The following is a 15,457-nucleotide window of genomic DNA, read 5'->3' as shown; positions in this document are numbered from 1 at the left end:
AAGGAAAGAAACGTTTGATGTGGATGAGAAAAAAAGGACTTTTAGTTCCAGTTCAGCAAAATGTGGGGAATTTTGACCCTCATTTTTGATCAGTTTTACACATTTAGTGCTTGCGAGAGGGCTGAAATAAGAAAGACAACTCACATGAATAAAGTTCAGTGTGCCCCCAGTGGTTTGTGAGATCAGCACCTTAGTTTAGTAAGATTTGCTACTCCTAAGGCTCAAAATAGTTTCATTAGTTTGGATTACTGGCAAACTGTTAAGAAAAGAAGAGTTAACTTGATTTAAAGCAAGACAAATTAATTCTTGCTATCCAGTATCCCTAATTAGAATGAAAAAATTATTTTGGGGCAGTTTTTGGTAGTTGAAAGAGCTTGAGTACAAGATGCTCACGTTTATACTGAGCTTTGTGTATTCTCTCACTCTTCCAGAATGGGTTTCCTCTAAAGAGTCTGCATACTGGGGAGGAGTTTGTAGGCAGGACTTCACAAACAGCTCTGTCCTCCACCTCTAACCCTGCCTATGCCACTGAAAGGGGCTATTGTTTTAATTGGGAGCTAAAAAAGAATTCAATATTAAGCATAATAATAAGAATTTTGTTTATGGTGTCAGGGGATGAAGGTCCTTTTGTCACCACAGAAGTTTTCAAACACTGTTCTCATGACAGCCAAAGTTGATCTCTATCCTATGTACAGCAAGGGTCGCTTCTAGAAATACACGTTTGTATGGGCAAGGCTGACTGTCGTTTACACAGGTTTTAATGTGTTATTTTTGTTCTGTTACTCATCAAACTAGTTCTTACAACAGCAGCCACGGAAACACTGTGCAAATGCTACCTGAGCTTTGCATGATTTTTTTTCTTAGTGATTTATGCTTTGTGAATACTTACTATTCAGTAAGACTTTTAATTTTTTTAAGGGTTAAAATCTGCTTTCTGCAGCCTTACTTGCAAAGATCAAAGGCTTGTGTGACTTTATTTAGCTTTTGCCATCACTGTATGGGGATTTTGTGGAACCATTTCTCAGGAAAATATGAGTTACCGCTATTCCTTTGCCCCTCACTAGGAGAGGAAAAAAGAGTCGTGGTTATGGCTTGTAAGAAATTACTGTATTTATCAGAAATGGTGTGTAACCTGGAAGATTTGATCTGTGTATATGTAGATGGTCCGATTTCTCTGTTCCTTCGTAACGGTTTTGAGATATGGGGAGACTGAAGAGACAGGTGAATGGCAGCAGCTGAACAGCGGTGCTTGCAGATACCATAGATGCCTTTGCCTTCTGGAAGTTGAAGAACAGGAACACTTTATGTCCCAGAGAGCTTAAGCAAAGAGGACAATTTTTATAAACGGGCATCAAGCACTTTGAGCCAAATTCTGCTGGTTTGTATTTGTAAAACCTTATTTGTTCTGTGGATGTAACTAGAGATTGTTGCCTCTGAATCTATAAAATAGGGGTACTAAATCTGAAGGCTATACCTAATATTACAGTGAAGAAAAACCTGGTTTCTCAGAAGAAATAGAAGAATTACTCCATAGCTGTTTCTGAAAACTACTCCTATATTTAGCACTTATGTGCCTGGCCTATTAATTGGGTGGCATATGCATGTTTCCATGCACATCATCCTATATTGTCATTGGAAATACTACAAAACCTGATCCTAGAGCTCCTTTGTTGGCCAAAGAGTATGTTGGATTTCAAATTGTGGCAGTTTAAAGATGCTGCTGGATGGACCTAATCTGTTGTGTTATAGTTAAATCTGTTTGTTTTTTGTTTTGATTTGGTTTGGTTTGGTTTGGGGTTTTTTTTTAACTGGTATTATTCATTAAGGAGCATAGTCTGGGTCTGATATAATCTGTTATTTTTCCTGGAATTGTAGAGCCTCTAAATAGGATCCAAGACTTCATTATGCTGTGAATTTTGTATGCACAATACAGTCTCTGCCTGAATAGGCAAGGGGGACAAGAAGGGAAGGAGGATAGAATTACTATTATCCTCTAGGATAAGGAGGATAAAGCCAGGCTTTTCCTCCCACCTCTTTTTAGAGTCTCGACTAAGCTAGGAGCCTAGTCTTTGTGGATTCTTTGCATTGCTAAAGCACTTTTTTCATTGCTTATAAAATTATATTTGGGCAGCTCAGCTAAGAGTGAGAGCATGGAAATCTAAGCCAAAGATGCAAAGGGCTTTGCCCGAAGTCACATGTGAAGTAAGCTAATGGCAGACACATTGCAGCATAGTTTAGTAGGCAATCCATATGGAGTATGTAATGCTACTGTATCACTGTATGTCACCACTGGAGTCAATTTGATAACATACTTCCATCCCCTCCAAAAAAATATGGAATAACTCCTCCTGATAGTTGTTGGCTAATGAGCCAAACCTCCTACAGCTAAGAACTGGTGATCACCCCATGGACGTATTGCCTGCAAAGGCCTTTAGGCATGAGAAAGTGCCTTTAGCGCCAGTGCACAGAGGTGAACAAGCTACTGTGAGTTATCTGGGCTGCAAACTTGCTGCCTGACAGCTGCTCTGGTATAACTGCTGCATGCAGGCTGTCATCTCATGGGTTACAAATGTCCCTTGGTGACAGATGTGAAAAGCATCAGTATCAGCAGTCCCCAAAGCTGAGTAGCTGTAAGTCCCATCCCCTTTGCTTACCCCTCACTGCGTACTTCATTCATTATTCTGGTAAAACTTTAAAAGCTCTTCCTCTCCTTTTGTACTGACAGGGTAACACCACTGTTTCAATTTCTTACTAATTATGCTAGCTGGATCATAGTTGCTAAGTCTTGTTTGAATGATAGCTATGGTTTACTCTGGGTTCCTCATAAAATAAAGAAACTGAGTTTATCGTGAATGTGGCTGACACTCCTCCACGCTAGCACTCATTCAGCACGGCCCCAAACCAGCAGGCTTAAAAATCTGATGCATTATTTCCATCTCCTGTCAGCATACATCAGGTACCTGTAACAATGCCAGAATCACTACTGTATTTGAATGATAGAATCTCCTGATAAGCAGAATTTGTGATTTACTTTTCAGAAATTTATAATTCTGGCCTGCAACCAAATGATTGTCATAGAATTTATATGAGTAAAGGTGTTTTTTTTCCTTTTCTCTTGAACTTTACCTCTTCTCTCTGCCTGAGCAAATACCTCCTTGCTAAAGGAAAAGAGAGATAATGGCTTCTGTGTGCTATAATTAATGAACTTTCAGGATTTCGGAGCAAATCCAAGATTGCTGCCAACAGCCAGATGGAAAACAGTGTTAATGACATGTTCAAAGAAAAGTATGTTGTTTTGATAGGGGATGGTTTAGAGACTTTAATCTCTATTGTTCTGGGGACTAATGGCACGGATAATTCCTTAAGTGAAGCCATTTTTAAACAAAAATTATCTTTTTCCATAAGCAGGAAAGAGCAAACTAAAGAGTACCAAATGCATTTTCAATGCTTCGGCTGATGTATATGCTTTATGCTAACTCTTTGTTATGTGGAGTCAGATGTGTTTAAATCTCATTTCTGCAGCTTGCCAGATCATTAAAAGTCTGGACATTACTACTACTGATGGGTAGAAATCAAAAAATTGGTGGTCATGGAAACTAGAGCCAGAGTGGCAAGATGAGGGTGGGGAGAAGTTGCAAGAAGTTGGGAAGAACAGGCAAGACAGACAGGTACAGAACAATGAGTTAGGCTTCAGAGAAACTTCAAAATAAGATTCCTCCACTTCTTCCTCTGCTAAAGAGTCTGGGTTGGGACTGAGGGCTCCCACGTCTCAGGCTTGTTTTGCTGCCTGTAAATCTCTCTCAAGCCACTACCAAAGTAGGTGGTCCTTAGCTCCTGGATATCCCAATAGACAGGGCCAGCAACTCCACATGCCTGCGTCCATGCAGGACTACATGCCTCCAAGGCCCTGCCTTTTGCATGTGGCCACAGTGAGAGTGATGAAGGGAAGCGGTGCAAGAAAGTCTGCCTTGGGAGCTCCACCAGTGTGGTACTTGGGCAGCCTTGGGACTCTGAGAGGCTGTAATGGCAGTCTCCTCCTTCTTTGACAAGTGGTTACAGAAACAACCTGCCCAGGAATATCCTAGTGCAAATGCTAAAGAAGTGTAGAGATTATCTCCCAGTCAGTCAGAGATTACTGTTTAATGTACATTTTCATTTTCCCTAGGTCTGGTTACAAATATCCCAAACAATGGGTCATGTTTAACCTTTCTTGAGACATTACTCCCCATGACTCATTATTGTGAAGAATCTTTTCATATTCAGCCACCCTGCTCCCCTCTTTAACCAGCTTTTTTGTATCTGCTCTGCACAGATCCAAACTCCTTAATTTCACAGTACTTTTGTTCCTCCTCACCTTCCTGAAGAGGGAGATTTATAGAGAGTGCTCACAGGAGGTTGCCAAGCATCCTACAGCCTGTCCTCATTAGTTCTGGTCACAGCCTGTTTCAGGTGATGGGGGCCAGGCAGCCTTCCCCACCTCAGCACTGTAGCTGCATTCAGCCCTGCCTCCAGCTGTACTTGTTGGCTGGTCACGAATCACCACATTGTTATCCTTCTGATAATGCCTTCTAGAGCTAAAGGGCATACTCCAGGGGCTCTTGTTCCAGTAGACTACAGACAGGGAGAGAGGCTTCTCCTGGGCTTGGTGTGTGTTTCGTCTGCTCCAAAAGGGATCTCTTACCTCTCTTACTCTTCCTCCCTTGCCTACCCCCTTCCTCTCCCCCCCTTAAAAATCTCATATCAAATACTTGTACTGACAACCTAGCTCCTTAAATCTGAAATCTTATTTCATCATTTCCAGCCCATGTTCTAGTCTCCTCAAGTCCCTTTTGGATTATTTCACCAATCCCGTTGGTGTCTCAAAGTTGACATCTTTTGCTGATGTGTTGTTTAATCCCCTTCTTTAGATTTTTAATACAGACGTTACCTCGTGAAGTTATGGGCATTTGATTGGATACTTTCCACGAACTTGCTGTTTTATCATATGCTGTAAGTCTTTGCCCATTATTCTGTAGGACATTTTCAGACTCTTAGTCTTCTTTCCCAAGACAATTCCAGCTCCTGTTGTGACTTCTTTGGCTCAAGTCGGTAGCTAATATTTGGGTACATCCCGGCATGTTTCATTAGAAAAGGAAACTGACCCTATACCATATGTATGTTCTTGGTGCAATTTTGTTTATCAGAAAGTTCATCCTGTCCTTTTTTGCCCTAGAAGAACAGAAAGGATGACAGGATGACTGCTGTTCCCCTACAGTCCCACATCTGACTTACTAGCAAGCTCTGTTCCCAACAGGCTCTACAGTGTGCTCCATTCACTAGCAGGTCATTCTCCGAAATACAGGATTTTTGCTGCCTAATAGCCTGCAAAAACCCAAGTGTTACTTACATATTTACCAGGTGGCTGAATTCAGTGTGGTTGAGTTTTACTGTATTACATCCCCTACATCCCTAGGCCAGTACTTCTGTTGCTTCTAATGCTTTTTTGGTGACATGAAAGGGATCAATTTATTCTGCTGCTGAGGCCTGCAAAGAGTGTTTGGCATATGCATTGTATATTCCATATATATATGTGATTACCTACCAAATAGAAACTTGATTGCAGTCATTATCACATCCTTGCAGAGCAGTAAAGGTTTGGTAGGATACTGTAACCTGCTACTTCAAATTCAGCAAAGTAGCATTCGAAAGGAGGTAGATAAGTCTGCAATGTGCTGTGAGCCTTCCAGGGTGAGCTGACATAATTATTTGTCCATACTGCCTTGGTCACATATAGAGATTTTCCAAGAACCCAGAAACCTGGCATGTCAGGGCTGTGAATAATGCAGGAGGAATCCTGCAAACGTGAGAAATCCTGTGTCCAGCATGGCCAGCCCATGGGCCGCGCGCTGCCTGCGCTTCTTGGGTAGGTGTCAGAAGGAGCAGTGCGGTATGTTGGCTGAAATCAATGGCAGTCTCACTGCAGGAGAAATACGAACATGCATCAAACGTTGTTGCTGCTGTCCTTAAGAGAACAGCTGGGAATAGGAAAGAGAGCTTTGTGCAACCCTTTTGACCTCTGTTTTCTTATGTTTTCTGCTCTGCCATGGCGCCTGGCATTACGAATGGTAACACTTGCTTCATGACATATGGGGAGGAAAAATAGGATAAGGCGGGATAACATTAAAACGGAAGATTTTAATGGGAGAGCCTGAGGGTATGCTGGATGAAACACTCACCTAACTTTACATGCTTTTTGGTTGGTATTTAGTTTAATCAGTTTCTGGGTCCCCTGTTTAAAAAATAGGGGAGACCTATATTGGGAAGGGGCGAATTGTCCTTGGTGAGCACCAGTATCTTTCCACTGCTTACATGGGGACTCAGAGTACATTAAGCTCAGGGGGACTTGGTAGGTAGCTCTTCATTATACGGGCTGAATTCCACCTACGTGCCGTATCTTCAATATGTAACAGAGGACTAGGGCTACACCCAGGCTTTTCAAAATAAGCCAGCTCCAAATCCAAAAGGAATATAATCAGATCAAGATGACATTTTACACAAGTGTAGTAATCCTTTGGAATGTAGGGAGCAGATGGCAGGCCATGCAGGAGCAGCCATGCCCCAAACCTGGGTTGATATCTCTGGATGGCAGGGTGGGACAGAGATTTGTGTGTCAGGACCGCGGGTGATGTCTGAAGACACTTGGGGCTACAGAGCACTGCGTGCTGCATGGCACAGACCCAGCTGGCACATGTGTCCAGGTGTGGGACAGCAGAGATTTTCTGCCCAACACTTAGACTAAGAGGCCCTCAGAATGAGCACAGAATGAACAAAAAAAGGTTTAAAACTTAAGTGGAGGCCATCTGAGAACTCAGATTCATTCAGTTAAGGGAAGCCACTTATTCCTAGTTATAGGTTCAGAAAATCTTTCCAATTCTGTCTGAGTTGTCCCAGACCAGCAGCCAGTCGGCTAAGAGCATGTCAGCCATTGCAGAGAAGTTATTAACTTGGACAGAGGAAAATATACTTTCAGTTATTACATACTAAAAAAGTACAAACTAAACAAATTTAGGCAACAGAAGCAATTATATCATTAAGCATTTAACTGCAAGATTGATTTTTAAATTGCTAATAATTCAAACCAAAGCATGCACAGAAAAAGGAAGGGGGAGAAAGGTAATTGTAACAATTGAATCTAATCAGTGCCTCAGTTCAAATGCGTAGCTATAAATGTCAAATCACGTAAGATCTCATGCAAGAACAGAAGTGGAACCAGAATGGATGAGCATTCCTCACTTGACCAGATTCTTCTAATTGAGAGGAAGTTAAACACATGGAGCAGGGAAAGTTTCTGAGCTGGGTTATCTCCAGAGCTCCCTTTAGATACCAGTCCATGTTCCTGAACAGCCTTTCAGAGTCCACAGGAAGCAGTGAACTGAGGCACAGATTGCAGGCTCGGCCTCATGCTTGCATGAGCCCTTCCACGTTCTGCTGCTGTTGCCTGAAAAGGAGGGTAAGCTGGGTCCTTATTGAATCAAGAGAGGGCCACTGTGAAGGAATGGAGAGATTCCTGTCATCATCTAAAAAAGCCCTGTTTTCTGTTGCTCTTCAAATTGCATGGGAAGGAAGGGAGAGACTGTCCTGGACTGCAGCAGAAGGTGGGTTTGAGGAAGCTCAGTGCTGCTGGGGCAGGGTGGGACATTCTCTCGATGGCGGGGCTGTATTTGTTTCCATAGTTTAGGGCAGGGCTGATCCCTTTGAAAAAGTGTAAATCTTAATCAAATAAAACTGATGTGCTGCCATATTTACCCAATCTCACTGGTTGTCCTACATCATGTTTTAGCATATAAGTTACATGACAGAGTTATCCAGGGGTTGCCAGCTGACACAGAAACAAGCCCTCATGTTAAATTGCCTGCAGATGTCCTCTTCCAACTCCTGTAAGGAACTTCTACCAGTTCTCTCTCTCTTTTTTTTTTTTTTTTTTTTTTTTTTTTTTGTTAAATAAAAGCAGCAGAAGAGGGGGAAAACAATCTCAGTTGAATCTCTGTGCTAGTGCCTCTGTTTGCAGGCCAGGAAGCCTTAAGGAGACAATGCAGTTTATAGGCAACTACAACAAAAACCCCTGTAAGGATTTCCATGATCTTTAGTGGACCAAATGACTCGTGGTTATTTTTAAGACTGGAGCTGACTGAATAATGCCAAGTCTAATGCTGCCAAGGTGGGCTTTTCAGAAGATTCAGTCCTGAGGAGGTGAGAAGATCTTTATGTTCTGTTGGCTGTAATTTATTTGATATTATTGTGTATGGATGTATGGCTTAGAGGTTTGACTAGACACCCCTTTTGTTTTGATATTTATTTTGATATTGAACTAAAGGAATCAGGATTTTATCTGACCGACTTAAACTCTTGTTCTGCTTGGCAGAAGTCTCCAAGTAAAAGTGTGACATTCTTGAAAACATTCACTGTTTTCATTTACATAATTAGGAACTTTTGTGTTGGTTTTGTTTTCATTGTATGAACTTACTGAAGTTTGTGAACTTTTTGCTTGGCTGTCTCCCTTGTTTGGGGAAATCACAGAATGCTGTTTTTTTTTCCTGGCTGGAGGAGTATGGGTTATTTATACATAGTTTTAAAATACGCTTTCTGTGAGTGCTTGCATTGCTTTTTGCAGTGTGATATTTCTGGATGATCAGTCTAGCCAAAAGCAATTGCAAAAGGTTAGTGAAGAGCTCCCACTTAGACACCTACATGAAATATCGGCCCTTCAAAAGTTGTGAGTGCCAAACAACTCCCACTTAGAACAATGGAAGCCGGGGCATGCTGACAGCTTCTGAAAATCTGGCCTCACACAGCTTCAAAAGAGATTGATTAGCAAGTCTAGCAAACTGTGTGTTTTTTCTGTTCTTGCTTAGCTCTGCATGGAGAATATTATCTGCATTTGAAGTGTTCTCAGCAGTTGCAGGTGATGCTGTAAGAGGAAGGCTCCTCCTGGGAAGGTAGAGTTCCAGGTGGGTCAGTAGGTAGGCAGGTAGCGAGGTGGGCAGGCAGCTTTTTGCCAGGTTTGCTTCAGGAGAGCTTTGGCCTGGAGTGTTGAACTTTGCTAGGCAGGTAGAAGGAAAGCCCTGGAGAGCTACCTCTGGAACTCCTCCGCTTGGATCTTTTTTCGGTAAGAAACCAAAAGCAGTTTTCCCATTTCTCTTAAACTGCTTTGGAAGTGACATAAACAAAACCAGAAAAGGCCACTCTGACATTACTGAAATAGGGATGTCCAGATGGGAAATTATAGTAATACAATTCTTGCATTCAAACTTCACGTCCTGTGTAACTTCCATGTGTGGGCAAAGGAGATAAATTTGCTCTCTGGAGCTACACATGCGCTTCTTTCTTTTGGTTAAGCCTGAAAAACTTTTCTCTCCCCTCCCTGTGCTGATGGACTGAAGTCTGCAGGATGAGCAGAATTAGCAATTAATGGTTTGGGAGCTTTATTTCTAAACTATTTTTTTTTTTTTTTTGCCTTTCTGAAACTTTTCTTTTTTTTTAATTTGATAACAAATCACCAGCCACCTTTTTTGCAGTAAAGCAGACCTTTCAAATACAAGAACAATAGGACTGTGCTAAAATGAGGAGAGCTTAATTCTGAATATCAAATAATGGGTTTTGGTTATTGTTGCTTTTTAAGCATGGTAAACAGGTTGGGGACCGATATGCTTGCAAATGGCCTTTCCAGTGGTAATCTGTATTCTTTTGAAAAGCTAATAAAAGTGGTGTATGAAAGAAATTCCTGGGGCACTGCAGAACTCACCCTCCTAGGGAGAGAGCCAGATGTACTGGTTAATAACCTAGCAAGCATTCGAAGCCAGGGCAGTAACCACTTGGTATCACCTAAGCCAGACGTTCTGTGTTGGTGCAAGGCAATTTCGCATACTAGTCACATTCTCAGCAGAGAGCTGGAAGACATGTGCAGTCTTATTAAAGGAAGAAAAAAAAAGAAATAAGAAAGGAAAAGAAAAGGAGGGGACAGACAGAAGGAGAGGGAGACAATGTGTCTGTCCTGAGAAGCAGCAAAGTAGCAGACACACTCCTCCACATGTGCATTAGTCTGTCAGCCTGGATTCTGTTATCCAGATGTTGGGGTTGATCCTATGGCAGGGACCATGAAGGAGAAGGCTTTTAAAAGAAATCATATTTCAGTGGTGAAATTAACGTTACCAGATTTTTTCAAATGCAATCACTAGTGTAATTTTTCAGAATGCTTTAGTAAAATAACAAGCTCTAGATGTAATGCTTTTTACAGGCTTCTTTGGCAGCGCCTCTTCCACACACAAGCATACGTGTGCAAAACTTGTCAACTGCTTTTAGAACCAAGATGCCTTAAATAGCACATTAAAATTGTTCTTAAACCAGTCCTACTGAGCTGAAAATTGTTTGTGGAGGGGTTCCGGAAGTCCAGTGGGGACTTTCTGAAGGCATCACTCTTTCGCATCAAACCCCGAGAGATCTTTAGAAATCACATCAGAATTGTGCTTGTGCATAATGAAAGCATATATATTTGCAGTGGCAATCAGAATACATCAGCATCAAATAAGAATTTTTAAAAATCCCAAATTTACTTTCCTAGGCACAGCAGAAAAATAAATTACTTATGGCATTTATGGTATATTTGTAACTTGAAACTGATGGCTTCATGTTACTGGGCATAACGTGTGCAGCATATAAACAAACACTGCACAAAAAGACAAGTCCCAGCTTTGTCTTTCTGACACTTTGCCTCTGTGACCGGGATCCCACAATGAGCGCCACATGTGTGTTTCTGCTGAGCTCGTGTTTACGTTGGGCTCGGCTCAGCCCTGTGCTGATCTTGCCTATACATGGCAGGATCAGGGTGTCCGATGAGAGACTGGGGTGCAGTGATAGAAGGCAATGTACATGCCTGACCAGCCATGGTCCTCACAAGGGGAAAGGCAGAGCATCTGTGAACAAACATTTATTTGAATGTTTTAAACAATGCGGTTGTTGTTCTTCCTTGGAAATGTTTCATGAAGCCTCAGGAGTGCAACATTTACATAAAAAGATGGTGATATGCAAATGTTACTAAACCTCATATTCATGACTGATAACGAGTCACTTTTTTCAGCTGTCACAGAAAGCAGAATGTGGATATGTGAAAACTTGAAGCGTGGATTTGTGATTATGTTAGAAACAAGGCAATTTTGTATCAATATTAGTACAGTGCACTTTGGAAGCAGTCTGAATGTTTTCATACATAATTATAGGTTCAGTGAAATAGTAAATTTATGGAGACAGCTGGTGTGTCTTTTCCCATGTTGGAGTAGTATCAGCTGAGTAGGTCTTGTGAGAAATCTCAGTTTGTAGTTTTGGTAAAAGCCAGACTCACAGATGTAGATTTCTTTGTGGCATTTCACCATTGGATAGTATCTTGACTCTGCTGTGAATCTCAAAAGTTAGCGGACTTCTGCAGTTCATTCTTGCATCTGTCACACAAAGTGCATGGGGAGGTGCAGCACCACTTTACCAGGGTGAAAAGAAATAATATTTTCCTTCCTGATAGAGGCAGGGTGTAGCTCTGAGTGCCCAGCAGAGATAACCAAGCCAGGCAAGGATGGGCCAGCTGTGGTGCTGCCCACAGCAGAGGCACACTGTTGCGATGCTGCCAGCTTGCTAGCTCACCCTGCTTGGCAGTCACACTCTGCATTCAGCAACCCCTCTTGCCCTGGGACAGGGGAAGAAGGGGCCCATGGCTTCCAGCCCCTGCCCTGTAGGTCCTTGAGGAGCCGAGTGTTATCTCAGACACCCATTAACCTCACAGTCTGCCCTGACATTGGGCGCTTGCCTCAGACAGGGTGGGTTGAGAGCTGCTGGGGCTCCGTGGGTGAGAGTTTTCCAGGCTAAGCAGCCTGTCATTGCACACTGCAGTTTGTCAGAGTGAGAGCCTTGGAGACGGCAGGGTGTGATTCATCCATCCCAGCAAGGTCTCTGAGGCAATCTGACATTATTCGGACTGATATCATTAATTAATGAGGGCTGAATGTTATTCTTAGACACTGGATTGAGTACTGGGTAGAGAAGCCTATGAAAGGGCTCTTTGATTTTGGAAAATTCCTATGGCACTGTCAAATTTGCTAACAAAATTAAATCATCTGCCAACTTTCCAAGTTAAGGAGCACATCCCTTTTGGAGGTTTGACTGCGTCTCCTCAGTGCCTTACTGGGATCAAGGGATTATTTGATTTATATTAATGCCAAACAAAAGTGACATATAGCCTTCAAAAACCAGTCATATTAAATCTATGAGGCGGGCTTTGGAGAAAGCATTTTTGTTTGTTTGCTCAGCACAGATTTGATCCTCCCCCAACCTTTGTTTGGCTGTGGTTGGTTTAATGTGCTCAAGGTGGAAGGGAGCCAAAGCCCAGAGCTTTTGTACAGCCTGGTCACTAACACCAGGTTGTGTGCCTGGGCTCTGCCTTGCGCTGGGGTGACCCGCAGCCCCCCGCAGCAGGAGAGAGGACCTGTTCATGCAGCCATGGCTAACTCAGACTCCAGATTTAATGAGGTTTGGGTCTGGTCTTGGAAAACATCAGGGTGTGCTCCAAAGCACTTGGGTCCTGGGGCTGGCGCTGCTCTTCCCTCCTCCCGACACTTTTCGTCCCTGGAGCTGCTGCTTGCCCTGGTGTCAGGAGGCCACCCGCTTCATGGACCTTGCAGGTGTCCAGAATTAGCCCAGCCGCTGCGGGCCTCTGGCGGCAGATATATAAATATAATGCTGTCATTTTAAACCCCAGCCCCGGCAGGGCTGGGAGCGCAGGAAGCGCGTGCACATGTGGGCCGGCCAGCATTCACACATGGAACCCATTGCAGCCCTAATAACACTCGGGTGGGGGGAAAAGGGCGACGGGGCTGCCAGCAGGTCAGCTCCCCTGGGTTCATCTGTCTCCAGGCAGCTCTTCGTGTAAACAGAGAGGTGCCCAAGCATGGCTGGTGGCTCAGTTTGCTCTCACTGGAGTGGTTTTCGGGCAAGGAAGTGGCATTCATAGCTAGCTGGTCTGCGTTCCACTGTGGTTGAATTAATGTGTGTGTTACCTGAGGTAGGTAGGCACTTTTGGGATTATACACAGTGACAGTAATGATGTCACCAAGTGTTCATCTGCATTGTGGGTCAGGTTCGTCTGCAAGGCCAGGTTGGATGAAGCCTTGTGTGGGATGGTTTAGTGTGAGGTGTCCCTGCCCATGGCAGGGGGGTTGGAACTAGATGATCTTAAGGTCCTTTCCAACCCTAACTATTCTATGATTCTATGTGTGCACACAGACAGAGCTCACACACACAGCTGGGAGCATACCAGCAGCCACCTTAGCTGAATAAAGTGTTGGTGGTGGGAGGATATTCTCTTTTAGATTGTGCTAATTATAAAGAGGTTTGATAAAGTGTTGGTGGTGGGGGGATATTCTCTTTTAGATTGTGCTAATTATAAAGAGGTTTGCTGTGGTACCATATGCTCAGCAGCATAAAGACCAGGTTATTTGAATTCTCCATTTGGTCTGGTGTGGCTTGTGTCCATGAACCAGGATGTAATCTGTAATTCTGGCTGCTGCAGTGATGCTTTTTTAAGGGATGTGTGCTTTAGATATCTGCTCTAGAGGAGCCCTTAAAGCATTTTGCTTCTATTCCAGGATCAACAGACAAGGTGCTGGAACAAACTGATAAATTAAATAGCAACAAGTTACCCAGACCTGATGGTATTAATCCAGAAATTGTGAAGGGCCTGAAGAATGATGTGCCTGAGCTGCTCACAAGAGAAAAGTAGGAACTCAGGGGAAGCAGGGAACTTAGGAGTGACAGCTTTTGTACTTTTGAAAACAAACATGAGAGCAGTGCTGGGAAGCACCTCCAAGCTTTACTGCGGGGCAAAAGCAACACCTACCTAGTTGCAATAACAAACAATGGCAAAGTTACAAATACACCTCCTACATCAGTGATATGAAAGAGATGAAGTGGGATGTATTTTCTAAAGGAAAATTAGAAGTCGCCATTGTACCATAATTTTTAGAATGCGCAAAAAAAAGCAGATTTGGAAGAATGGGTTAATTAAAAAAGGGAAGAAGTGACGTTCAGTCACCCATTAAAAATGGATAGGAAAGAGGAAGTAAGAAAATAATAGTAAATATTCAGTTTTCAACCTGACACCCCAGATCAGCAGCAGGGTGTCTGTCTCAAAACGCACCCTAAATCTGGCATTGTTTAATACATTTAGTAATGAGCTGGTAAACAGGAAGTGAGGCCTCAATCAGATTAGAGATGATATTTATGTTCGTGTGTTTTTTAGGTTATTCAAGACAAGCCTAAGGAAATATGGAATGTTTCACCAAGCCAAGTGGAAAATACTGTGCTATGACAAATCAATATGAAAATGCGTATGAAAAAGTAACGTAGGTAGGAAAAAACATATGCCATTGACTAGCACTGTGATTAAATATACTGATTACCACTTTTGAGACACACTGCATTAATCCTCTTCCATGCTGAAAACTGGCCTCCTACTCTTTGCTTATCAGTTTCTAATTTATGCTGAAATATGAACCTGCATCCTATGACAACTGTTACTCTTTGATAACTTTCTTAAAGTGATTCTGCAGAAGGTCCTGAGCTCTGGTACATTTGTATTCCGTCTGGACTAACAAGTAATCCATGTGGTGCAGTGGCTGACAAATGCCAATGACAGTAATTAATACCATAATCAGCTGTTGATGCTGCTATGATGGGCCTCTGCTCTTGTGACTGAGCATGGTGGCTGGGGTTGATACAGGATTAACATGTGTCCTGGTACTGCTTCTCCACAGAATCGTCCTTAGTGCTGCTGCTGTTGGGTTTGGTAGAGAATTTGGTATCTGTAATTTTTTTACGATACCTGTATAAAGCATTTGTAGCTGGCTTATATTTACTGTCTCTTGAAGAATAAAATGTTAATTTTTCAACTGCCATTAAAAGAAATGAGAGAAATTCAGTGATTTCAGGAATAGAGAAATGGAATATGAAAAAGAAATACAGAAGAGTTGGTGCTCAGTGACATACTAGAAACCCACTCTATTAAGTCTTCCCTGGCCAAGGAAATCCCACTTGTTCTGAGGCCCCTAGCGATATTGTTGAGTGATGTCCTCGGGAAAATGCTTTTAGTGAGTCTCAAGGTTGTCTGTGGCCCCTTAAAGATGTTGCATTATCCTGTGAAGTTTCTACTTAGGCACCATGTCTGCATTTGTGTGAGGATTAGGCACTGTAAAGGGACTGTGGGTCCCGATGGCTCGTGGCCTCTTTTGCCCAGGAGAACAGTACAGAGCAGGAGGAAGCTGGGTGAGCATCCTCCCCATCATGCCCTTCAAACATGGCATCAAATAGTCACTTGCAAAATGAGAGAATAATTTGGTCTCTGTCCTTCAGGAAGCCTTCTGCTTTCCAGAGGAGACTGCCA

General features: G+C 42.8%; 1 protein-coding gene across 4 annotated transcripts in view; it reads left to right on the top strand.

The window, feature by feature from the left end:
- ERG (ETS transcription factor ERG) overlaps nt 1-15,457 on the top strand; it is a 146,287-nt gene that overhangs the window by 41,169 nt on the left and 89,661 nt on the right. Inside the window, exons 1-3 of one of the 4 annotated variants that reach the window (XM_065676963.1) lie at nt 12,896-13,081; nt 13,665-13,794; nt 14,318-14,424. The exons of the other annotated variants lie outside the window; for them this stretch is intronic. The gene's annotated coding sequence lies outside the window, so the exon portion shown is untranslated. Of the gene's footprint in view, nt 1-12,895; nt 13,082-13,664; nt 13,795-14,317; nt 14,425-15,457 lie in introns of those variants that run through there. 4 annotated transcript variants of the gene reach the window in all.

The sequence above is a fragment of the Lathamus discolor genome, chromosome 4 (genome assembly GCF_037157495.1).
Source record: "Lathamus discolor isolate bLatDis1 chromosome 4, bLatDis1.hap1, whole genome shotgun sequence".
Taxonomy (NCBI): domain Eukaryota; kingdom Metazoa; phylum Chordata; class Aves; order Psittaciformes; family Psittacidae; genus Lathamus; species Lathamus discolor.
This window is presented reverse-complemented; position numbering and strand designations above follow the sequence as displayed.